We start from the raw sequence: 27,267 nt of genomic DNA, 5'->3' as shown, positions 1-27,267 counted from the left end.
GCTAGTGGAAGAGGAAGAAGAAAAGCAGAGGTAGGAAAACCTCACAAATAGCCCAGGTTCACATTCAATAGGGAAGTTCTGTATCAGGTGACTTAAAATTAGAGTAGAATGTGCCTATATTCCCTAGAACAGCACTAAAGGTGGGAAGATATGTCAGAACTTGAAATAATAATGCTACCATTTATTAAGCATTTATCTAGGGGGTTCTGACATTTGGGCCCCCAACTACTTAGAGACTGTGAAGAAAGGAGTAGACAAATACATTGTTGATGGGGGAGCCTCCTGCCAATCATCCAAGCCCATGGAACTCCAGGTTAAGAGAACCTAGCTCATTGTTTACCAGAAACTTTGTCTCATTAATTTTCACAACTCCCCGATTACAGATGAGAGAACAGATGAAGGTACATGAAACCAGAGTGTCATGTAATTAGTAAAGAACAGAGCTAAGAGGCAGGGTGTAGCTTTATGAGTCAAAACTCTAAACTTTTAGCCACTGTCGGTACTTCTTACAGTATAGAACAGGACCTCCTGCTTTAGAGTCAGTTCTTCTATTAATAGTTAGTTGTTTCTAAGAATGTACTTGGCTACTGCTAACAAAAGGGAGCAGGGTTTAATACACTAAATTTTAATGAGCTCTCCAATAACGTGAAACTATACTGTCTTTATAGTTTTTACAGTTTCACCAATTCTTTTGGAAAATAATATTTTTCTGACATTAAAATTTTTTTCTGACATATATTCCCATTGTAGAAAATGCAAACAACACTGGAAAATATTAACATTGTTTAGATCACCTGAGGTTCCACAAGATAATGAAAAAGTATTTCTAATGTCTGATATATTCCCTTCCAGTTATACATATCACAAATTTGTATCATTCTGTTTTGTAACTTTTGCTTTCACTTAACATGTTGAAAGTATTTCCCCATACTATTCAAAACAAAAATGTTAACTTTTCTATATACTGTTACATTGTAATTAGCCTATTGTTGAATGACCCTGTCTAGGAGAAAAACATTTTTTTCAAGTGAAGGAAATTCACTGTGAGGTCAGTCCCGTATGGCTGAGTATCCCAGGACCCCCAAGGGAAAGGAAGGCATGAAGGAAGGGTTTATATTTTGAAACGGAGCAGGCCCCAGCAGTCTCTGCAAGAGGATTGCAGGTGACTCCTGGAAAAAAGTCTGGCTACTGGACTTTAGAAGTGGTTTCTGAAGCTGAGTTTTAAGTTTTCCTTTTCTACGGTAGCCTAAAGTTTTCAGTAACCTCTTAATTCTTTAGAATCCAGGATTGGCTTTGCCAAGCGTTGCTCTACAGGGGCACCATGGGATGACCTATGTCAGAGTATGCGTCACCTGGGAAGTTTCTGGGCTGTTTCTTTATGAATTCTTGTTCTGTAGATTGTCATGTTGTAGAATTCAAGGAGTCTTTTGTATTTAAAATATGCAATGATTTATCCTGTATTTCATTGTTTCAGAAAGACTGATGGCATGTACTATTTTAAGATTACTCCTTTAAAAAAAAAAAAAGTCCTTTTGTCTTTGAGAAGAAGGCCTCCCTTTAAAGACACACTTTTCTCACAGAGAACCTTTATAACCACTCTTATAAAACAAGAAAGCACTTTTTCCAGGTTCTCTTGGTTTTCCTGCCAATCCCAGTGGTCAGTCTGTGGAGCTGTCCAAGGTTTTATTTCTTGCCCTTCCTGTTCTGGCCCCTTTAATCATCACACTAAGAGGCAGCACAGGCTACTGAGGAAGAGCACCAGACTTGAGCCAGACCTTCAGGTCTGAGTCCCAGCATCAGTACTGGACAGCTGTGTGACCTTGAGCAAGCCAAGTAAATTTCTGGGCCTCAGTTCCCTCTTCTGTCAAAACAGGGGTGGTAATCAGAGCACCTAACTGAAAAGGTTAATGTGAGGATTTAACCAGTCATTCTGTGAAAGTGTGTATAACAGTTACTGGCAAGTAGCAAAATAAGGAATCTTTGGATTCCCTAATTTCTACCATAAAAGGGCTTTAAACTCAGTTTATTTTTCCCCTTAGCTCTTTCGCTTTTGTAAATACACCCTAGCAATTATGGAGGATTCAGCCACATGAGGAGGTGGAAAGACTGTTCACAGAGCTGTGACTTAGGGCCCCCAGTCAGGGCTTGCCATTAACCAGCCCCGTGGCCCTTGTTAACTGACTTCTCCGACTTCAGTTTCTTCCTCTGTAAAATGAAGGACGTGAGCTTCAATAAATCATCTTTATTCTTTAGTATTCGGTGAATCGTGTTCTTTCCTTGCTTGTAAACTGGAAGAACATTTGGCACCCACCATGAGCCGGGGAGTACCAGGACACTGGGGATCCACTGCCCAAGGGGCACCCAGGGAACAAGGCCTAATGTATTCGAGGAATCCGGGCTGAGGGTGGCGTTAGCACTTATTTCTGCAAAGCCTAAACGCTCCCAGACTCACCTGAAGGAACTGTCACGGTGGTTTGCTAGAAAACCCCGTTCCGTTAGGAAGATTACTGGGTCTCCCAAGGACACGGAACCCCTTTTTATCAAGAGGCTGGAGCGACTCGGCACGCAGGGGGAGTTGATGGGAGCCGTGTCGCCTCTTGCCATCCTTGCTCCAGGAGCGCTCCTCTCTGCGGCAGGGCCAACCCCCCCTGCTCCAGTGTGTACGATGGGTGTCCCCACGCCGCGCGCCCCCCCCCCGCCCCCACCTCCTTTCAGCCCCTCCCTTCCGGCTGCCATAGAAACCGGCCTACGAGGTCCAGGACCTCGTCCTGGTGCCCCTCCGGCCGCCCCTTCCCCCCTCCCCCGGGCCAGCCCCCGGCTCGGGATTGGTCCTTCGGGAAACGCTGCGGGGCGCCTGAGTCCCGTCTGCGGAGCCCGGGCCGGGCCGGTGGGCGGGGTCTGCCAATGCCGCCCCTGACAGCTCCCGAGCCTTTGGCGCGGCCACCGCGCTCTGACACCCACGCACCGCCCGCGCCCACCACCCAGAGACCCCGGCCGGGGGCCGCGCAGCCGAGCCCGCGAGCGGAGCTCGCCACCAAGGTAAGCGAGGGCCGCGGGGCTCGCAGCCGGCACCCCACCCGGCCGCCCCTTCTTCCGCCAGGCTGCCGACTTGGGTGCTGAGCAGGGACGCCTCTCCTCCCCGGAACCCCAGGGCAAAGAGGGACCCAACTCCCGGCGAGGGTAGGCGAATTGGGGTCAGGAGAGGATTAGCGCTCTCTAGGGGCACCCCCTCCGAGGCCCATCGCGCCTGGGAGGCGAGAGCGTTGGAGGCGGAGGCCGGGGTGCGCCGGCGCGAGCAGCCTGCCGGTGCCTGGGGGCGTGAGCCCAGGGTGCGGACACCCAGGTCTGTGCGCGCACCCCCAGCCTCACCCCGCGCACCCCAGCTGCGCGCCACCAGCGCCCCCGGGCGCGAGCCCGGAGCCACAGAGTTTGAATCGAGTGCCGGGGACCTGCGTGACCCCGGCGGGCAGTGGGCAGTGAAGGGCACTGACAGCGAACGGCGGTGGTCCAGAGGAGTGGACCCTCCATCCCATCCCACGCCACGACACGCCCTAAAGAAAGATGCTCTTTTGGAAAGACTGTACAAGCAAAGAAGAGCCTGTCTCTTCTTCCCTGAGGTCCCTTCAGGAATATTAGGAGCCTGAGGATTCGGCGACACGACTTGGAAAGGATCGCAACAGGGTTTTTTAAATGCCGTTTCCGATCAGCTCTGTGTGTCTGACCCAGGATCTGAGCAAATGGAGAGGTCAAGGCACCCAATAAAGGTGCTCTTAGCCCCAGTGAGGGCAGCGGAGATTCGCCATCTGCACTTTTTCCTTCCCGTCTCTCCACCTCCTCCTCCGTCCCTTCCCGGCTCTTCTCCCCACTCCCTCCCGGTTTTCGTCCTCCCGACTCTATTAGACAAGAGGGCTCTCTGTTAGACCCACCCTCCCCCATCCCCTTCCTCACCCAGTTTCAAACCCAGAGAGAAGGAACCACATTTTAAGCTCTCACCCGTGCAATTCAGACAAGTTTGGAAGTTAAACAAATCGCCTTTGCACTGGAAGCCGCGGGAATCCAGAAGGGAAACAAACAAAACCAGACCGAAGGATCGATTCCAAGGTTAAGTCAAAAGAGTGCAAAGGGGACTCCAAAACGAGTATTTGTTTATGGCAATATGATTTTTTTAATGTTTGTAAAATATGTATCACTCAAGCTTGCATCATCAGTATTCACTGTGATTCACAGAAGAGCTTCAAAAGATGGTTTCTGTTAGTGTTGCAAAAGCACTTCTAATTTTGGTTGCCATGGTAACTGGAGAAGTCGCCGGGCAGTGTTGAGAGGCTGCCTGGATGGAGCCGGGAACCGTTCTTGAGGAGACCTCCCCAAGCCCCCTCATGTTACCATGGTAATAATAATTGAGCCTAGAAGATACTTGTTTCTTTAGGGTACTGAAGGCCCGAGGCATGTTGTTGCTTAATTTTACCTTTGCAGAGTTTGCAGTTTGTGAAACAGATCTTCCCTCGCAGACAACTGAGAGTAAACACTGCCCTCAGCCAATTGGTCCTGCTGGCCCAGCTCTCTTCCCACAGTTCAGCGGCCCTAAGGAAGGGAGACCGAGAACAGTGTTTGATGTGAAAGGAATCCTGGCCTGTGACCAGATCTCTCTCCCCATTTAGCATTAAATTTGGACTCCTAATTAGCTTTCTAATTAGGAGGTGGAGGAATGCGAGAGGAAAGCCCAGAAAGAGGCTAATAGGGAAAAAGTCCAAGTCTCCACGGACTGGTGTTTTGTATGCTGTTGAATTTGCCTAGTAAAGTCCTCATAGGTTTATTTTTGGCTTGACCACTGTTAAGTGGTAAGCCTGGAAAAACCTTCAGAGAGGTCTCCTTCTATGCTAGGGGAAAACGTGGATTGATATTTAGTTTGAGGTGTGTGCTCTTTTCTAATAACAACTGCATTTAGAATAAAGGCAGTTTTGTGTGAAACCTAAATTTCCCAGTAATAACTACAGATAGGCCATAGAGCCCTTTATGCTGTTGGTTTGGCCTTAGATTTTCAGTTAAAAAGGTTTAATTTGGGCAGAGTAATGTTCCCATTCAAATACTTTTATTAGTACATGTTGATGTCTTTAAAGGACCCTAATTCTTTACACATTCACAAGTCCTAAGCTTTGAAACCTATAAACTAAATTTACATATTGATAGCATATGATTGGAAAATTTGAAAGCCAGTCCTTTTACAGTTTTTTTAAAAAAGAATGTGGAGCTTCCCTGGTGGTCCAGTGGTTAAGACTCTGTAAAGTAGGGATCTGGGGTTTGATCCCTGGTCAGGGAACTAGATCCCACATGTCCCAACTAAGAGCTCATGCAGCCAAATAAATATTAAAATTTTTTTAAATTAAAAAAAACTTGTTTTAATAGGTTAATGTTTAATGTTTTCAGCTAAATATCTAGCTCCATTTTAAGAAACTTAAAAATTAAAATATAATGTGAAAATCCAACTGCATTCTTTGAATCTCATTATAGTATTACTCTAAGGACTGAATACTTTTTTTTTTTCCTCTAGAATTTATTCATTTTATTTTATTTTATTTTGGTGCAATGACTTTATTGTTTACTTTATTTTTTTACTTTATTTTACTTTACATTACTGTATTGGTTTTGCCATACATTGACGTGACATCTCTCCAGATCATCCCCGTGCATCAGCCCCAAGCATCCTGTATCCTGTATTGAACATAGACTGGTGATTCGTTTCTTATATGATAGTATACATGATTCAGTGCCATTCTCCCAAATCATCCCACCCTCTCCCTCTCCCTCAGAGTCCAAAAGTCCGTTCTCTAAGACTCTTAATTCATTTGCTGATTTTCTTTCAATTGTTGAAACGACAACTAAGATTAGTTTATAAAATGAGTCTCATTCTGTGTTTTCGCTTTCCATGGTCATTCTAGAAAAAGTTCTCTAGCATTGAAGCTACAAATTTCAGGAAAAGAATAAAATAGTCAAAGTTCTTATGATGACAGTGTCTACAACTTGAATTAAGCAGATCACAGTTCTTAAATTACTTTTCCTCAAGAACTTCAAAGATAGCTCAACCATTGTCATATAGCATTCTGAGGAACAGTAACCAGTTTTATGGATAGGCAAGTTGTGTTCAAAAGACTCAAGTCCTTTCAGGTAACTACTTGGAAAATTAAGAAATGAAAACTAAAACCCCGTGGCATGTCTAGGAATATGAGTGTCAGGTAGGGCTCAGAGAAAATCTAGGTGAGAAGAGAGACAAGATACAGAGGCAGGAAGAATTTGGGATTAAGAGAAAAAGAAAATGGGAGGGGGGAAGACTCTTAAATGAGAAGTAAACTCACAGATTAAAGGGAAGGGAGTAAAAAGAAAAAAAAAACAGTGTAATGGGAGCTATACAGAAAAACAAAAAAACACAGTTGGGGAACAAGAAGCTAAAACAAACTCTATTCTTCGCCTTTCATGGAGAACAGAGAACCTGATGCTTTTCAAGAAAGCCCTGGCTGTCCTATTTAGCCAAATTCTCCAATTTAGAGGCTCTCTGGGAGGACTGAGAGTGGACCAAAATTCACTTCCAGTGGTATGGCCTTCCCATCTTCTGGCTAGACCTGCTTCTTCTCAGCCCTTCAGCCACCAAGAAAGCTTTCTTCGCTGCATTGGCTGGGTCATTTAGTTGGGTCATTCATAACTTTAAGTTGCAAGCTTCACTTTTAAAAACTGCTCAAGTTGTTATCAGCTGAGTGCATTCATCTATAATTTTATGGATTAGAGCATGTTAAAAGATTCTAACAAAAAACAGTCCCTCTCTTGGGTTACGATTGCTCTGCTCTTTCTTAGCTGTTTGATCCCATCCTTCCCTGCTGCTACTGCTGCTAAGTCGCTTCAGTCATGTCCGACTCTGTGCGCCCCCACAGACGACAGCCCCCCAAGGTTCCCCTGTCCCTGGGATCCTCCAGGCAAGAACAGTGGAGTGGGTTGCCATTTCCTTCTCCAATGAATGAAAGTGAAAACTGAAAGTGAAGTTGCTTAGTCGTGTCCGAATTTTCGTGACCCCATGGACTGCAGCCTACCAGGCTACTCCGTCCATGGGATTTTCCAGGCAAGAGTACTGGAGTGGGGTGCCATTGCCTTCTCCACATCCTTCCCTAGTTGGAAATAATTCTCTTATGTGGCTGGTCCTTGAGTTATCAATTTTACACAGAATCTGTACACTTTCTTTTATTACAGGGGAGGATATAGCTCTCTTACTCCTCCCCTCCAACTTCCCTTTCCTCCATTTTTGCAACACAGTTGGTGGGAAAAAATCAGCCAGAGCACCCTTAGTATAATCCTTTATTTGCAAACGCCAGGCAGGGGAATGCTCCAGAGAGGGAAGGAGTACTGGATGTTTCCTAGGACTCCAGCCAGAGCAACCAAAGTTCAGTTAATTTCAGAAATAGTTAGGGAGTTTGGGATCGACATGTACACACTGCTATATTTAAAATGGATAACCAACAAGGCCCTACTGTATAGTGCAGGGAACTCTACTCAGTGTTATGTGGCAGCCTGGATGGGAGGTGAGTTTAGGGGAGAATGAATAGATGCATGTGTATGGCTGAGTACCTTTGCTCTTCACCTAAAACTATCACTGTTAACTGGCTGTACTCCAATATAAAATAAAAAAGTTTAGAAAAAAAAGAAAAGGAAATAGTTGGTCAAGGATAGAAAATGGAGGAATTGCTCTTTCAAATTGGTAGCCATTATTTGAGTAAAATGGATTTTCTGCAGCAGAGTGGGAAGGAAGAGTTGGGGCCTAATATCTTGTGCTAGGATGGTGAGAAGGGAGGGTGCAGCAGGAAAGAACTTGCACACGTCTCCATGCAAAGGTCTGCCCTATTAGTGCTTCTCACAAGTGACATCACAATGTTATTTACAACAACATTGCATCTGCATGACAATGATTGTGTAATTATTTTTCGCTGGAGCTGAATTGTGGACTGTGGATGTATTTCTTTTCCTGTACAACATTTTTTGGGAAAATAGTTTTTCGTTTGTTTGCTTTTTCAAATCTATCACCATTTATTCTAGTGGCTCTTTAAAATGCCTCTCCTTGGTTTTTTTCATACAATGAAATGCATCTGCCAATCCTCTTCCTTCTGGGCCCCGCCCCAGCCCTCTGAATGGACCCCCCAGTTCTCCAGTCTGAACCGGGTTTCTGATGGCCGGGACATATAGGGGCCTTCCGAGATTTCTCTTCACCCTACTTCTGTGTTGAGTCCCTGGTCTCTTGTCTTCTTCTTTCTTGGTTTATGCTTTTCATTTTATAAAGCATCTGTTTTGCTATAAATAACTTCTTAAAGGGGAGTATAGGAAGTAAATTTGGGGGACTTTGCATGTCTAGAAAAGTCTGTTTCACTCTCACACTTGATGGTTTGCCTGCGTATAGGATTCTCGGCTGAAAATTCATTCATGCAAATTTCCAAAGGCATTCATTTATTCTTTTCCAGCTTCCAGTGTTTCTGAAAGTTCAGTGCCGTTATGGTGCTAGATTCTTGGCATGAGATCTATTTTTTCTGTCTGGAACCTTGTGGGGTTCTCTCATTTTTTAAATGAAATTTCATTGAGTACAGAGTCACTTTCTCTGGGTTATGTTCATCTACCTGGTGGAGCCAGGAAACGTCCTGCACTTTTGGGGAAGTGATGATGTAGACACACTTGGAAATTACTCCATTTTTTGGTTTCTTTTCCTTGTCATGTGTTGACTATTGTTGATTGTATCCACTCAGGATTTTTAGCTTTGAATAAATTGGTTGCTGTCCTTTGGAATCATGCACGCTGCCAGACCAGCTTCTCTGTTCTCACCACTTTTTGTCTTTCAGAAACTGATCTCTAGTGTCAATCACGTAGAATCATATTCTTAACTTTACTAATAATTTGGTGCTTTTGGGGCATTTGCTTTATGTACATATTGGTTTAACGATGTTTATCTGAGCACAAAGACACCAAATTTGTTATAGGATGTGAAGGCCAAGTCTAAAATGCTGGTACAGCTTTCAAACCTTTCATGTCAATTATTGGTAATTTGCAGAGTAGGTATCTCTCTAGAATGTAGACTTGCACGCCTTCACATTTTACAGTGGAGGAAACCAACCCAGAGATGTTTAGCGTGGAGTCGTTTCTCCTGACTCATTATTAGACTCTTATTCTTTCACCCTGTCTCCTCTCTCTCCCTGGGTACTTTGTCTTGTATTTCTTTTTCTTTTCATTTCTTAATCTTTTAAAAAAATAATAATTTTTGGCTGTGCTGAGTCTCTGTTGCTGCGTGGGCTTTCTCTAGTTGCGGCAAGTGGGGACTCATTACCCTAGTTTCTCTTGTTGCAGCTGTCTAGTTGCTGTGCTGGGGCTTCTCACTGTGGTGGCTTGTCTTGTTGAGCCTGGGCTCCAGGTGTGTGGGCTTTAGTAGTTGCGGCCCGTGGGCTCAATAGTTGCAGATGCCCCGCTCTAGCGCACAGGCTTAATAGTTGTGGCAGTCAGGCTTAGTTGCTCCACAGCATGTGGGATCGTCCCAGACCAGGGATTGAACCCACGTCTCCTGCATTGGAAGGTGGATCCTTTACCACTGAGCCACCAGGGAGGCCCTTCATTTCTTAATATTATTTTCTTTAGCTTTAAAGAATCATAATTCCTCACTACAAGACAGTATAAAATATGTATTCAAAAGCAGTACATATTACAGAAGCAGCAGGTAATAGTGGTTAAGTCTAATTCTGGAACCAGCCTACTGGGTTTGAATCCTGTCTCTGTGACTTACTGTGTGACCTTGGGCACATTATTTGACCACTTTGTGCCTCAGTTTTGGGGGCCTATAGTAATGCACCGACCTTCTCACAGAGTTGTGAGAATTAAATGAGTTGATTCATGTGAAGTTCTTAGAATGATGCCTGGCATACAATAAATATCAATGTCGCTAGTATTATTGTCAAAAATACAGAAATAAATATTAAAAGAAATAATCTGTTATTCTGCCTCTACTACCATCAATAATTCCAACTAGAGAGATAACTGTGGTTAACATTTCAGAGGGTTGCTTTTTGGTAGTTAAAGCAAAAAAAAAAAAAAAAAAGGAATGTTGTATGTACAATTTTTTTTTTTAGGTTTTTTTTTTAGTTTTTATTTTTTAATTTTAAAATCTTTAATTCTTACATGCATTCCCAAACATGAACCCCCCTCCCACCTCCCTCCCCATAACATCTCTCTGGGTCATCCTGTATGTACAATTTTATTGTTTATTTTTCCACTTGCCTTTATAGTTTGAGCTTTTTTTCCATATCATTGATTATTCGGTATTCTTCTGGGTGATATTGATATATTGGTTTCCTGTATTCATCCTAACACAGAGCCTTACAAATTAGGTTCTTCATAAGAACCACCTGACTGGGAAGCCAATTCTTTCTTCTGGACCCCTTTGGGTTTAGAACAGGTGTAGAGAGGGGTCCTCCTATCATGAATTTGAGAAGACTGTTACAATGAAGACAGGTCTTCTCTTTCTCTACACAATGAAAGTATTCTGGAGATGGCACCTGAAAAGTGTGCATTAGAACAGAGTGATGGGGGTACTCCTATGAAAAGATTATGGGGGAGGAGGGGGAGGGCTGGGAGAGAACCAGATGGCAGTGGTGGGTGGCACTCAGTGGGGCCATCACCCCTGGACGTGTGGGTCTCTCCACCCACACAGCAGAGACCACATGGAATGTGGATCTGATATTTTGAATTTTCCTTGGAACCTCAGCAATTCCATGAGGCTGGGAAGCCAATGAAAAGGCTTCTGTGTGCAGACACATCCTGAAGGCTGGAGCTGCTTTGATCTCCTGGGAGAGCTGATGTGACTTGGCCTCTCCCCAGGACATGATAGTCACCAGCCTGCTGTACTCACACAGGACCTGTGTGGCCAGGAACAGCCAATCTAGCCATGTCTCCAGAATTTGGGAATTGAGCCTGGAGCAGCCCAGTGAAGATCCATGCCTCTTTAGAGAACTCCATGTAACCCTGAGACAAACGGATGTTAGTGGCTTTGTGTTCAGTCATGTCACATGTACTAGAGAGTTACTGTCTTCCCAGGAGGAGGCAGAGAGGTTCTTCAGAGGATTGCGGGCTGGGATGGAGAGATGTAGAAGGTGATACAGAAGGTGAGGAGGGAAGCTTCTGTTTTCCTTCTCTCAAGCTTCCTTAAGAGTCACTCTCCCTGTATAGCACATCATATCCATGTGAGAACCAGTCTGTGTGCTTTGGTGACTACTCTTTGCCAAGAAAAGTAAAAAAAGATTGACCAAAACCACCGAACGAGTGACATGGTTAATATTTGTAGGAAACGGGATGCAACGAGTTTTAAAGGTTAGCATATCGCAGTGCAAAGTCAGTAGACTCTTGGCGTAAAGCTGTTTGTCTCGTTGCTGAAATGTTCAGTGAGGGTGGAAAACGGGTGACTTTTTGTTCAATGCTAGATTGTTGGTTGAAAGTTGCCCATCAGAACAGAGACTAAAATTCAAATACAGACTATTACTCCCATTCTTGGGTAGTTAGATATACTTTGATCATATATAATTATGGAAAAAATTTAAAAACCTTGTAAACTTCTCTGAACTTCTAGTTCAGACAAATACGTCTTGGACACAATGAAATAGCACTAGTCCTTGTAGCAGACATTGAGGTACAGATTTCCCCACCCTTTACCTCAAGTCCAAGCACATTTACAAACAATAAAATATATTCACTTTCTACTTCCCTGACCTACATTTCCTTATTTTAGCACTTGCTGAATCACAGGGGCAGATTCTTTCAGGCCAAATCTCCTTCAGGTTTTCCCTGAACATGGCCCATACTGCCTGTGCTGTCTGGGTCCCATCCTTCCTGTACAAATGCCTAGCCCAGTGCTTTGAACGTTGTATTTAGTTATCTGTTTATGTATTCACCTTGCCCCTTAGCTGATGATTTAATCACATCCACGTGACTCTTGGGGAGGGACCTCGTACCATTGGTTTAAAGTAGGCAGGCCCTTAAAAACAGTCTGCTGACCTGGACACTTCAGTTCAATACCAGGATTGTTATTGGGGGAATATTCCCCAGTGGAGGAAGAGTATAGCAACCTCACATTGCTTAGGTAAGAGCAAGAAAAGGGCTTCCCAGGTGGTGCTAGTGGTGAAGAACCCGCCTGCTAATGCAGGAAACATGGGTTGGATCCCTGGGGTGGGAAGGAAACGGCAACCCACTCCAGTATTCTTGCCTGGGAAATCCCCATGGACAGAGGAGCCTGGTGGGAGTCCATGGGATCGAAAAGAGTCAGACAGGACTGAGAATGAGTGAGAGAGCAAGGAAGTGGGGGAGGATGATCTCTTGTTCAACCTCATCCTTTCCTGTAGCATCTGTTCTGCGAGGTTACCCTGTGACCCACACAGCTCCTGCTCACAAGACCAGGGGAAGCCGGAGCACCTGTGGTTTGCACAGTTGAAGCACAGGCTCTGAGGTCAGAAAAGCCTGGACTCTGAATCTTGTTGCCAGTATGACTTTAGAAAAGTTATCAAGTTCTTTTGAAGTTCCTGAAAAATGAGGAAAACTGCAGGCACCTTTCAAGGCTGCTATAAGGATGGAAGAAAGTATATACAGACTGCTTCTGACTTAGGATTTTTTGACTTTACGATGGTGTGAAAGTGACAGATGTTCAGTAGAAACCAGACCTCCAGTTTTGAATTTTAATCTTTTCACAGGCCAGCGATACTCTCTCATGATGCCAGGCAGGGGCAGCAAGCTGCAGCTCCCACTCAGGCACACAGTCACAACGGCAAACCACTGAAATCCTTACAGCCATTCTCTGCACAGTCCACCTTCTGTTTTTCACTTTTGGTACAGTGGTCAATCAGTTGCATAGGATATTCAATACTTTATTATAAAATAGGCTTCATATTAAGTGATCTTGCTGACTGTAGGTTCCCTGGTGGTGCTAGTAGTAAGGAAACTGCCTGCCAATGCAGGAGATTAAGAGACGCCAGTTTGATCCCTGGGTTGGGAAGATCCCCCGCAGGAGGGCATAGCAACCCACTCCAATATTCTTGCCTGGAGAATCCCATGGATAATGGAGCCGCGCAGGCTACAATCTTTAGCGTTGCAGAGTTGGACGCGACTAAAGCAACTGAGCAGGTATGCACACAAGTTAATGTAAGTGATTAGAACATGTTTAAGGTAGGTGAGGCTAAGCTATTATTTCAGCTAAAATAAGTTTATTTTTCTTGCTGAAGAGCAGTTCTAGATGGATGTATGTGTCTATTCAGGCTGTCATAACAAAATGCCATAGACTTGGGGACTTAAGTGCCAGAAATGAATTTTCTCACGGTTCTGGAGCCTGGAAGTCTGAGATCAAGGTGGCAGGCTGGCTGGGTTCTGCTAAAAGTGCCCTTCTTGGCTTCTTGCCATCACATGGGAGGGAGGGAGAGAAAAAGGCAACACTCTCTCATCTCTTCTTATTAGGACACTATACCCATCATGAGCGCCCCACCCTTATGACCTCATCTAAACCTAATTGTGGGCTTCCCAGGTGGCTCAGTGGTAAAGAATGGGCCTGCAGTGCAGGAGATGTGGGTTTGATCCCTGGGTGGGGAAGATCCCTGGAGAAGGGAATGGCAACCCACTCCAGTATTCTTGCCTGGAGATTCCCATAGATGAAAAAACCTGGTGGGCTACGGTCCATGGGGCTACAAAAGAGTTGGACACAACTTAGAGACTAGACAACAACAGATGGTTGGATGGTGTCACCGACTCAAGGGACACGAATTTGAGCAAACTCCCAGAGATGGTGAAGGACAGGGAACCTGGCGTGCTGCAGTCCATGGGGGCACAGAGTCAGGCACAACTTAACAACTGAAAAACAACAACTCCATGGGATTTTCCCAGCCCAGGGATCGAACCCACATCTCTTGCATCTCCTGCATTGGTAGGTGGATTCATTACTGCTAAGCCAGCGGGGAAGCCCTCATCACTGACTGACAGGGCAACAGTATGTCCCAGTTGGTCACGGAAAGCCCTGATTTGCACCTCTTTTCCCAGAGTGGTTATTACTATCACCCCCTTCAACTCTCAAAAGTGTCTTGATTTGAATGACAAATTCTATGTTTCCCTACTTATTGAGCACTTATTATTTATTATAGATTCTCATTAAACAGTAGTTATTAATAAGAGGGGATAGACTACAGCTATAGGTAAATAACGCGCCAAGATTTCACATAATGTTCTAACTGCAATTCACTGGTCTTATCGTTTTGACAGTCTGTGGCTGGCTATTCTTCAGCTCCACCCCTCCACTCCCATGTTTGTATGACTTCCTTTCTAAAAGGCATCCCTTCTGTTTTGCAACCATACTTGACTATCACTTTGAATTTTGAAAGGAAAGACTTAGAATTGAGATAATTTGCATGTTCAAACATCCCAACTAGTTTTTGTTTAGGTTTTCCCTTGGGAAATATTATGTTACCAAGTAGATGAATATATTAGTATCCCAATATCACACTGCTACTTTAAGAAGTAACCATGTCATAGATTTTGACAGTTAAGTTGCCTATTGAAATGGTTATGCTGGACTGATGTCTTCAAGGTACCAAGGACTCCTATTCCTGACCCATTCCATGCTCCCATCCCTGACCACTCTTAATGTGGTTTGGAATTATTTTTAGGAATTTTTTCCCCCTGAAAGTTATCATCTCTACCTTCTCTGCCAACCTCTCTTCCCCATTCATGAACACTCATTTATTTTTATGAAATCTTCCTCAGGTAAGATTTTTGTTTCCTCAGCTTTTCACTTATCAGAAGATAGTATCATCTGCTGAGTTCTTCCTGTCTGAGCAAAGTGATGGAAATACTGAGAAAGATTCCTCCCCGTTTCATGCCCAGGACAACTCATTGCCTTTTTGGAAAGTTGCATAAAAGTCTGCACTTCTGTGGCTATTCTGAATGACTCATATATAACAGTTTCGCAGATACCTCCTTTAGAAGGTACAAGAGATGTTTGCTCACCTGAAATCTGGAGATGAGAGCAAGTGCACCAATCTACAGCGTGGAAATGAAACAAGTGTTTTTGTATGTATGTGTTACCGAATACGATTCAATATACCATTTTAAGCATACTCATACAGAAAACCAAAAAACTGAACTTTGCTAAATTTATAGATTCACTTGGGGATGAGTTTACATGTTTTTGATAGTATTCCCTTATTAATGTGGTATTTTTCCCATTTGTTAGGTATTTTTTAATATTCTCCAATAAATTTCCATAATTTTCTTAATTTACGTCTCTCTAACCTCCTTTGTTAGATTGATTCTTAGGTATCTCATGAATTTTACTGCTACTCATATGAATGGAACAAGTTTTTATAGTACTTCCTTGTTATTACAAGATTATTATTGGTGAATTCAAATGTTATTGAATTTGCACCAATATTGTCTCCTGCAACGCTGTTAAACTGACTTATTAGTTTTAATAGTTTATGAATAGAGTCTCTAGGATTTTCAGTGTTTAAAATCTTTGTATAGGCTTGTGGACACAGTTGGGGAAGGAGAGGGTGGGGCAAGTTGAGAGAGAAGCATGGGAACAATTACATTACCATATGTGAAGTAGATAGCCAGTGGAAATTTGCTGTCATATGTGGGGAACTCAAACTAATACTCTGTGACAACCTAGAAGGGTGGGATGTGGTGAGAAGTGGGAGGGAGGTTCAAGAGGGAGGAGACATATGTATACCTATGGCTGATTCAAGCTGATGTATGTCAGAAACGCTATTGTAAAGCAGTTATCCTCCAGTTAAAAATAAATACGCATTTTAAAAAAGAACAGCAAGAGAGAAGGTCTGAAAAGAAAATCCTTTGCAAATCAGAACAGTTTTGTTTATTTTCAGTATTTAGTTCTTGTCTTCTTTCATTGGCTAGATGCTTCAATAAATATTGAATAGAAGCAGTGTCAGCAGGCAGTTTTGTCTTTCTGGTTTTGTAGGGAATGCTTCTAATATTTCTTCATTTAAAAAATGTTTGCTATAGGGTTTGGGTAGATAGCCTTAACTTGGTTGAGCAAGTTCCCCTCTGTACCTAGTTTGCTAACAATTTTATTGATAATGAGTGTACATTTTTATAGAATGCTTTTTCTGCACCTGCTGAGATTTTTTTTTTCTCCTTTAACTGGTTCATGTGTTAAATATGCACATCTTCTATAATTAAGCCATGCTCACATTATTGGGGGAAGTTTTAGTCAATCACATTTTTATAAATACACTGCCAGATTTGATTTACTACTATGTGTTTTACAGTTTTGATAATTACCTTAGGGAGTGAAACTGGCTTGTAATTTTGCTTTTTTGTTCAGTCTGCTAAACTTACAACAGATATTCTATTCCAAGATGGCCTGAGCTGTGATCTAACTTAAAGTATAGCTTGTTTCTTCTCTGCTGTATACATATACAGCAAATATTGCTGTGCATTCTTATTTATTTATAGCTTTCTTTGAGGCACTTGGACTTGTTCAGCAATAATAACAATCATTATGAATTATTATTTGCTTTTTTTCTAGGTAGGTTGTCATCCAATAGCATAGGGCTACCTAGAGTTTCATCAGGTCAGTTTAGATCCTTATGTCATTGGGAACAAAGGATACTTTCATTTGTGTTTGTACTGTCACTGATATTCATCAGGGTCAATGGTTTATTAAAAAGGGAAGCGCTTTGAAGACTCTTCCTTAGGGAGGGAAGCTCAAGAGGGAGGAGATACGTATATATAATTATGACTGATTTGCACTGATATATGGCAGAGACCACCACAACATTGTAAAGCAATCACCCTCCAATAAAAAGAAAGACTCTTCCTTTCCGATTCTCCTGCCTGCCTTTGCTGCTGTCTCTGGCCCAGACCCAAGCTTGGACCTCAGGGCAGGGGCCTGTTCCTCTGTAGTGACCCTGCGTGGAGGCAGCCAATGGAATCAGGAGGGCCTGGGGCCCAGGCTGCCCCTGACACTTGCTCTCTGAGTTTGGACAAATTGTGCAATCTGTGTATGTGTGTGCCCAGTCGCTCAGTCATGTCAACTCTTTTCGACCCCTTGGACTAGACTGCAGACTGCCAGGCTCCTCTGTCAGTAGAATTTTCCAGGCAAGAATACTGTAGTGGATTGCTATTTCCTCTTCCAGGGGATCTTCCTGACCCAGGGATCGAACCTGCTTCTCCTGTGTCTCCTGCATCAGCAGGTGGATTCTTTACCACTGAGCCACCCGGAAAGTTCCACTCAACCTCTGTAAACCTTAGTTATTTCATCAATGCAATGAGAATTTTAGTATCTGTCTTACAGTGTTAGTCATAATGACTAATAATATAAGCAACACAGTGTTGGTATATAGTAAATGCTTAATAAAAGTAGCTTTTAGTATACCTTCTCTGTTGTGTTGAATAAAGTGCTAGTAAGACTGTGCTGCTGCTGCTGCTAAGTCACTTCAGTCGTGTCAGACTCTGTGTGACCCAATAGATGGCAGCCCACCAGGCTCCCCCGTCCTTGGGATTCTCCAGGCAAGAACACTGGAGTGGGCTGCCATTTCCTTCTCCAATGCAAGAAAGTGAAAAGTGAAAGTGAAGTCGCTCAGTCGTGTTTGACTCTGTGCGACCCCATGGACTGCAGCCTACCAGGCTTTTCCATCCATGGGATTTTCCAGGCAAGAGTACTGGAGTGGGTTGCCATTGGTTTACAGGTTTGTATTAAATACATCACCTTTTATATATTATGTTTTAAGTCTTTATTTTGAAAGCAAATATTTACTTGGTGCCTACCACATCCTAGGACTGGATGCTGGGGAATATTGAGGATACAAGGTAAAGAAGCAGCAGAGGTCAGTCTAGAAAGGCCAAACATAATTAGAATATGAGCTGATAAGGGATCAGATATGAGATATCAAGATAGAATATCAGGATGAGATCTGAAAATATCAAGAAATGAATTTCAGGGACTTCCTCGGTGGTCCAGTGGTTAAGAATCCACCTTCCAATGCAGGGGACCCAGGTTCAATCGCTGGTTGGGGAACTAAGATCCCATGTGCTAATGGACACCTAAGCCCACATGCCACAGCTACTGAGCCAGCACTTGCTCTTGAGTAACCAAGAACCAACACATGGGGGGACTCATGTACACCTATGGCTGATTCATGTCGAAGTATGGCAGAAACCACCACAATATTGTAAAGTAGTTAGCCTCCAATTAAAATCAGTTAATTAATTTTAAAAAAGAACCAACACAGCCGAATAAGTAAATATTAGAATAATTATTTGGGCCTCCCTGGTGGTTCAGTTGGTAAAGAATCTGTCTGCAGTGCAGGAGGCCGCCTGCAATATAGTAGACCTGGGTTTGATCCCTGGGTGGGGAAGATTCTCTTGAGAAGGAAAACATGTAATAATACGAAATAAATATTTTTTAAAAAATAAATGAATTTCAGAGGGCAGAACAGCTAGTTCTGTCTGGTCTAACACCGAGAAGGTGGTATTTCAGCAGGGTCCTGAAGACTGAGTGAGACAAGGAGCACGTGTGCTCCAGTCAGGGCAGCTGGGCTTGTCAGGCTTCCTGGGCATGAAAGGATGTTTTCCGATAGGAAAGGTAAGGATGTAGGAATACAGTGCATGAGAGATGCAGATCTCAGAACTCCCCTCCGGGCTGCATAGTTAACTGTGAGTCTTCGGGCTTAGGGCGAGGGAGGAGGACTGCTTTGGAATGCTGGGAAAACACTGACCCTCTAGTGTCCCAGCGGTGGGATTTAATTCACTGCTAATTAGTGTTGGTGTTGGCTTCCCCAGGGAAGAGTAAACACAGAGAAGGCAAGGAGTAGGGAGAAGGGCAGAAGCAAGTGCATGGGTGTGTGTGTTTGCAGAACCATTTCGGAGGAACTGAGGAATGCAGAGAAGGTCTTGGAAATAGAGCAGGGATTAGTCCTCATGCTTTAAAAGACAACAAAATCTGCTGGAGGCTACTAACGTGTCACACTCCTAAAATAAAAATGAAGGGAGATGGAGCCTTCTTGTTCTGTGATACTTTTTAACCTCAGTAGCCTTCCAAAGGGAAGCCATAATCAGGTTGTTTGTATTGTCTGTGGGCAGGAGCAAGCCTTGGTCTGTAAATATTGGATGCTTCCAACTCAAATAGCCTTCTTAGGAATGTCTACCCACATTCGAGGTGTACTTCACTGGGAACCTTAGAATGCTGTACAGAAGCAATGGGGCATCTCGTCAAACCCACAAAGTTTCAGAAATTTTCCAGCCAGAGGTGCTCGGGTTAGGGGCACTTGTAACAAACCTGCTCTTGTTTTAGGAGACAGCCTTGAGAGAGTTTTGGTTTTTTTGTTTGGTTGTCTTTTTGAATTTTTACCATATTTTTCTTCATGATACAACAGTTTTTTTGTGGTGAGGTTTTTGTTTTTTAGCCAGAGAAGGATGTCTATGAGATAAATATCTATTTTTGTATCTTCTAGGATCCACACTACCTTTTAAAGTATCTGTATGATTCGAGTCAATTCAGCTAGCCTTTATGGACTCCTCCTGGGTACTGGGTGCCCAGAATCTTGAAATTAAAAAGAATGAGGACCTACTCCATAGAAACCCAGATTCTGGTTGTGAGGACAAATGTGTACCCAAGTAACTCAAACATCAGACGGGATTTGAAGATGTTGAGAATGTTCATGGGGAAAACCAGAGAAGGAGCTAAGCTCTTGCTTGGAGTATCAGAAGGAGAAGAGAAGGAAAAGAATGGGAAGACAATGGAATTTAATCTAGGTTTGAATGTGTAGAATTTCAACGATTAGGTGACTGAAATAAGAAAAGCAGTGAAATTAATCTCTTGTAAAATGAGAATTTAAAATAATTTTCTGCTTATCAACAGAAGAAACCTGTTTTAATTCATTTACTCATGTTTACTCCACAAACATGCATTGAGTACCTATGATGTGCCAGGCACTCTTTAGAGATAGAGATGAGATAGACCATCTCTGCTCTCAGCTCCTTCATAGTCTAAAGGTGGACAGAGATGTGTGCACAGTGACACCACAGATATACACAGAGGAATGCATGAAATACTCTGAGAGCACTGTGGACATAAGGGATTCAAGGATGGGCTTCCCTGGGGGTACAGTGATTAAGACTCCATGCTCCCAATACAGGGGGCCTGGGTTCAATCCCTGGTCAGGGAACTAGATCCCACACATTGTAACTAAGAGTTCACATGCTGCCACTAAGACCCATGCAGCCAAAATAAGTAAATTATTTTAAAAAAGAAACTCAAGGAAGACTTCAAGGAAGGATAGTGTTTTGCAGGTTTGATGGTGAGTGGGTCATGGAAACAGTCCATGTAGAGGGCACGTCATGTGCAAAGGCAGAGGAGCACGAAGCAGCCTGGGAGGTTTACGGTATCTTGAGTATTTTGGTATGTCCCAGGCTTCGGGTTTCCCTGGGGGCTCAGATGGTAAAGAATCTGCCTGCAATGCAGGAGACCAAGGTTTGATCCCTGAGTTGGGAAGATCCCCTGGAGGACGAAATGGGAACCCACTCTAGTATTCTTGTCTGGAAAATCCCATGGATGGAGGAGCCTGGCAGGCTACGGTCCATGGGGTCATAAAGAATCAGACATGACTGAGCGACTAACACACACAGGGGAGGAAGAGTTTAGCTGGATCTGGAAATTAAATGATAAAGACAGATTAACAGGAAAAAAGATACACATTTATTTACTATATATTTTATGTGATATGGGAGCCTTGATAAGGAAATGAAGACCCGAAGAAACAGATCTAAATGTTTTATGCTGGATTTGATGACAAGTGGACAGTCATGGAGGAATGTGATAGGCTGAGGAGTAGAGTTGAGTGTAGTCAGCTTAGCAAGACCTGTTTGTTAGGATTCTTCTTTAAATCCCTTTGTCTTCAGAGATAAGGCTGCTCCTTTCCTCCAGATATAGGGAGGGCTATCTCACCTGAGGGTTGTCTCACATGTTTCAGGGAAGAAAGCTAGAGTGACCCTCCTGCTGAAAATACGAGGGTGCCATATTCTGGGGTAGCTTGCCCTGAACCCCATCAGGGTATATGGAGGGGGACAAATGAGAAGGAGCCTGGGAGATGAGAAATGAGGCTGGAAATAAAATCAAGACCCAGACCTTGCAGAGTTTTCTGTACTATGCAATGGAGATTGAATTTTGTCCTGTAGTCATTTTAATAAAGGACTTTAAATGGGAAAGTAATATTTGCATTTTATCAAGATCCTGCAGGTGGTTTGCTGCAGAATAAAGTTGAACTGGGCAAGACGGGAAGTAGAAAAGCCTGCTAGAAGACTGTTTCAGCCAAGTAGCTAGTAGGGGGATTAAGACCTGTAAAGGCTATCACCCTCATCATCTCCTACATGCAATTCAAAATTTAAGCAGAGACTCAGCAGTAAAGAGTCTGCTTGCAGTGCAGGAGACCCAAGTTCAATCCCTGAATCAGGAAGATCCCCTGGAGAAGGGCATGGCAACCTATTCCAATATTCTAGCTTGGAGAATCCCATGGAAAGAGGGGCCTGGCGGGCTACAGTCCATGGGGTCACGAAGAGTTGGACACGACTGGGTGACTAACGCTCTCACTTTCAACCGTAAAATAAGAAAACCCAAGTTCGGATTTTTCTTATGATGATTGTTTAGATGCCTTGAAAAAATTATATCAAATATAAAAATATCTTAAGACTTCTATTGCGTCTTCAGTGCCCTGGTCTGCTGATGCCCTTAAGCATGTGCATCTCTATGAATTGTGAGATCCAGACCTGCCCTGTAGAAGTGGTGGTCAGGATGATAGGTAAAAGGATTGGGGTGGTTTAAAGTGGGAGGATGAACAGGACTGTGTGACTGGGTTCAGGGAAGAGAGAAGCCAGGGATGGCTCTGAGGTTTCTTTTATACACACACACACACTCACATATGTAATTTTATTTATTAGTTAATATTTTTGGCTGTGCTGGGTCTTTGCTGCTGCACAGGCTTTTCTCTAATTTCTGTACACAGGCTGCTTCCTGCAGAGACTTCTCTTGTTGTGGAGCACGGGCTCTAGGTGTGTGGTCTTCAGTATTTGCAGCACTGGGCTCAGTAGTTGCCGCTCCTCGAATCCAGAGCACAGGTTCAGCAGTTGTGGCACACGGGCTTAGTTGGTCCATGGCAAGTGGGATCTTCCTGAATCAGGGAGGGAACCTGCATCTCCTGCACTGGCAGGTGGGTTCTGGATCTTTACCACTGAGCCACCAGGGAAGCCTGGCGCTGAGATGTCTGACTTGGTTGGCAGAGTGGTGACCATAGATATCTCCCACTCATCACTCCTGACATTTGGCTGAGGACCCTCCCAGCAGGCATGGCTCCAGCATCTGTTCCCTCTGCAGAGCTCCTCCATCCTTCATGCTTAGTCCAGACTCCCATGGGTATTTTGAAATGCCCTCTTCTGAGGGGCCCCAGTAAATTCTTCACAAACTTTAAAATCCTCAGGGTGAGATTTAGCCTCTGACATAACACATTCTCAGCACAGCTCTGTCATGAGGCTCCTGACTCAACCTTGGCTCAGACAGGAGGGCGCAGCAGGGACCCCCATTTCTTTCTTCCATCTCTTGTCCTCTCCTTGTAGGTGACTCCTCTGAGCAAAGGTAACCCTGTTTCCTTGTTCACTCTGGGACTGTGGCCCAGTGACGGAAGACGATGTAGTCTGATGGAGACATAGTCACGCACAACGAATCCACCACCAGCCCCCAGTTTGTCTGGGAACAAGGTCCAAGACAGCAGCTAAATATATCTCTGGGATTGTTCTTGAATATTCTGGAATATCAAGAACTCAGTTGGGAAGAGAATTCCCCCCATGATCCTGGGCCTTACTGTTCATTGCTCTGTTTTCTTGGGGATCCCCTAAGCTGTTACTTCTAGAGAAACAAAGAAAAACAAGTGGACACCATCATGTATTCTCCATGAGAGCCTTAACTCCCTCTCCAGGCCCGGTGTCTAGACGCTGGCCCCGTAGAGCCAGGTATTGTTTTCCATCGCCAGTATTGGAGCACCCTGTTCTGCCTGGGGGGTGTATTCTACAGTCAGTTGGTAATTATGTCACCATTTCAACCATGCCAGGTGGGTGGGCCAATTTACTGTATCAGAGATGAGTTACCTTTATATACACAGTCACCAGAGAGAGGCCACATTCCCCAGACATCAGTGGAGATGAATGTATAGTTCAGTCCTTAAGAAAATCACTATCACAATCAATCATAAATAGTCCAAATAGCAACAACCACAGAAGTAAGCAGGATGAAATGTGGAATAGCTTCTTTATTTTCCATATCTACCCCTATTTCATTGCCCTCCTCCCTGGCAACAGTTGGGTACTGCACATCCAGAGCTTTTCTTGGACTTTGTAGATATCTTTCCTTATATGTGCAATCTATGTGTGGATAGATTGCACATATAAGGAAATGAATAGTGACTCTTACCATGAAGCTCCCAAAGATGTACCCATTTCCTGGGGCTCACAGCTCTTCCCCAGTACACCCCTTATCTTGACAATGATAAATAATTCATAAAACTCCAACTAGAAGGTTGTACAGGGCAGGGAGGAGGGGAAGTGTGGGCTGAGAATCACAGCAGAAAACTTCCTGATGCATAATGCAGAATCTTTCCCTGTTCAGTCTGTGATCTTTTCACAGTTTTATACATTTGAATAATACCTGGGTCTCTAGAGCTGACGCTCTATTCATGGGCTGCCCTGTGAGATGAGAGATCTTTGTTATATACTTTCACTCACCTCCTTGGGGAACTTTTTTTTCAGCCAGAAATACCAGGTCAATTAGCTGAAGCACCGTGGAACGGTATGTGATTCTCAGAACTGGCTCTGAAAGCCTCCTGCTCCCTGGTGGGCACCACTTAAACTGCCTCCCAACACTGAGTAATCACTCCTCCAATCAGCCCCAGATGGGTCCTGCTCTGGGAAAGGCAGCATCTCTAATTACATTTGTCTTTCTCCTCCTCAGTCACCATGGTCCTCTGTGCAGACACCGGTGCCCGGCAGTTCCTAGAGCAGCAAAGGCATAGCCAGATATGATAAGGCTCTTCCTCTCCTTTTAGAGAGCAGTGAATTTTGCTTTTCTAAGCCAAGCAGCCTACGTGGTCTTTGACTTCTTGATCCATGTTCTTTAATGGGGTTGCCTTATTATTTATGACATTACTCCCTTCACATGGAAGGCCAGTTTGGTTTTAATGTATTTTCTCTTCATATAAAATCCAGAGTGACTGCTTGTACCTACATGATTGATGAATTTCTTGCCTTTCTAGAGAGCCTGCAAGACCGGAGGCTGGGGTTTGATCCCTGGGTCAGCAAGATCCCCTGGAGAAGGGCATGGCAACCCACTCTAGTATTCTTGCCTAGAGAATCCCCACGGACAAAGAAGCCTGGTGGGCTACAATCCATGGGGTCGCAAAGAGTAGGGCACAACTGAGTGACTAACACTTTAGAAGATTTCCTGTTTCTCATCAAGATAAATATTTATTTGATTTTTAAAAAGCAACTTAATCTTTGATCCTGGTATACCTATGGGTATCAACCTATGAGGACATGTAAATACCCTTTGTTACCATGTTCTTTCCCGAGGGCATTTAAGAATGTGGAGATGCTGTATTTTACATGGACTAAATTGCTCTTTACTGAAGACCTCAGGAATGGTTTTCTGTGAAGTGAGTTGAGGGAATGTCCTTTATGGAAACCGGGTAAGGAGTTTGTCCCTGAGTTTGCTCCTGGCTGCTCTGAGGCCAGCTTCCTGTGAAATTTGAATTGTTCATGACAACTGAAGAAGGAAAAGCTACAGCAGCTGAGACGTCAGATATAGTGGCCATGGAGATGAAAGGGCTGCTTTTTTCTCTCTGGGCTGCAAAATTTGACTTTAAATGTGAATGATGTCTTAAGATCAATGCATTTAATACCATTCAGTAGTGCAATAAAGAATGGTGTCACAGATTGGGTAGAAAGATAAGGAAGTGTTCACTTAATGAATGAAGGCTTTTTGGAAGAGGTGAGCCAAAGAAAAAGTATTGAGTTAGCCAACAAGTTCGTTTGGGGTTTTCTGCAAGGTGTTATGGAAAAATCTCTACAAACTTGTTGGCCAACCCAATATTTTGGGAACCAGGGATATGTCATGTAACCTCTCTGGACCCTTGTCTCCTAAGCCCTAAAGTGAAGGGTTGGGAGGGGAGGAGCACTGAGGGGGTCTTACGTTTCTAAAGAAATGGAATATAAATATATTCCAGGATCGAGTAATTCTTTGTTCCAACCATTTTGGACGGTGTGGGTAAAGGACTGTCAAGACCTAGATAAAAGTGTGAAAGGGGTGATAGCTATTAAGACTGCGAGCTGGAATGGAAGATGTGGGCAAGATGTGAGTGGCAAAAAGAGATCATGAATGGTTTGGAATCAGAAGATTGTATTTAATACAAATATATGGTCAAGGTAGGGAAAAGATTTGAAGGCAGCTGGCTGGGTAGTTTGCATTAAATTAAAACTTTGTAATATAAGATTTTAATTCCCTTAATTGTTTCAAATGTACTTTAACAGCTTTGTCAAAATGTAATTCAAATAGTATACGATTCACTCATTTGAAGTATACGATTCAATGACTTACAGAGATATCTATATTTACATCATCACCATCACCACAATCAACCTTAGAGTATTTTCATTACTGTAAAAAGAAAGGCTGCTCTGCTTAGCCACTTTCCCCACAAACCCTAACCAATCATTAATCTGCTTTGTTTCTATAGATTTGCCTATTGTCTCATCATTTCATGTAAATGGAATCATCCAATATTTAGTCCTTTGTTTCTTTCACCCAGAAGAATGATTTCAAGATTTGTCTTGTCGAAGCTTATATCAGTACCTCATTTCTTTTTATTGATGACTAATATTCAGTTGTATGGATATACCACATTTTATTTGTTTCTTCATCAGATGATGGATGTTTGGGTGGTTTCTACTTCTTTAGCTTTTAGGAGTTATTATATGTGAAATTTGTGTATGAGGTTTGGTGTGAACATGTTTTCATTTCTCTAAGGTATATATACCTAGGAGTGGAAGTGCTGGGTTATGAGATAAGTATATTCAACTATTTCAGAAACTGACAGATTGTCATTTTAAGGTGCTGTGCCATTTTACATTCCCACCAGCAGTGTATGAAGTTTCCAGTTCCTCCACATCTTCTCTAATACTTGTTATCACCTCCTTTTTTTATTCTACCATCCTCGTGGGTGTGAAATGGTATATTATTCTGGTTTTGCATTCCCTGATGGTTCAGGATGTTGAGCATCTTTATATGTGCTTCCTGGCTTCCTGTACATCTTCTTTGGAGAAATGTCTATTTAGATCGATTTTTAATTGGGTTATATTACTTTTTATCCAGTTATTTTTTGAGTTACCTTTTATTTTTGAGTTATTTTATATTTATTTTATTTCTAGATACAAGTCCCTTATTAAAAATGTGACTTGCAAAAAAGTCTTTCTTATCCTGTAGGTTGTCTTTTCACTTTCTCAGTGGTGTCCTTTGAAGCATAAAAGTTTTTAATTGATGATATCCAGTCTATCTGCCTTTTCTTTGTTTTTCATTTTTTTGGTGTCACATCTAAGGAATTTTTGCCTACTCCAAGATTATGAAGATTCATGCCTATGTTTTCTTTTAAGAGCTTTATCGTTTTAGCTCTTACATTTGGATCTTTGATGTATGTTGAGCTAACTTTGGTTTATGGTGTGAGGTAGGGGCCTAACGTTATTCTTCTGCATGTGGATAACCCTTTAATTGTTTTTTGACTATATATTTCTACTTATTTTCCAAGTCATTGCTTTAGGGCTTAAGATACACATTTTAACTTATCAGAGCCTAGTTTGTTTATTTATTTGTTTATGACTGCACAGTGAGGCTTGTAGGATCTCAGTTCCCCTACCAGGGACTGAACCCAGGCCATGGCAGTGAAAGCACTGAATCCTGACCAATAGGCCACTGGGGAACTCCCAGAACCTAGTTTAAACTTATGTGAACTCAATTTTAGTGAAACCAAAAAACTTTATTCCTTTATAGCTCCATTCCCACTTCCCCTTTGCTGTACTATTACTGTTATAATTATGGTATCTATGTTAAGAATAAAACAACATATTGTTATAATTATTAGTTTATATAATTTAATGTCTTTCAGAGAAGCTGAGAAA

General features: G+C 43.0%; 1 protein-coding gene across 1 annotated transcript in view; it reads left to right on the top strand.

Moving 5' to 3' along the window:
• The first annotated feature begins 2,903 nt into the window (after positions 1-2,903).
• Positions 2,904-27,267, top strand: part of NIM1K (NIM1 serine/threonine protein kinase) — a 76,138-nt gene continuing 51,774 nt past the window's right edge. Inside the window, exon 1 of the mRNA XM_027980088.3 lies at positions 2,904-3,039. The gene's annotated coding sequence lies outside the window, so the exon portion shown is untranslated. The remainder of the gene's footprint in view (positions 3,040-27,267) is intronic.

This window comes from Ovis aries, chromosome 16 (genome assembly GCF_016772045.2).
Source record: "Ovis aries strain OAR_USU_Benz2616 breed Rambouillet chromosome 16, ARS-UI_Ramb_v3.0, whole genome shotgun sequence".
Taxonomy (NCBI): domain Eukaryota; kingdom Metazoa; phylum Chordata; class Mammalia; order Artiodactyla; family Bovidae; genus Ovis; species Ovis aries.
The sequence above is the reverse complement of the archived record's forward strand: the minus strand, read 5'-3'. Positions and strand labels throughout refer to the sequence as shown.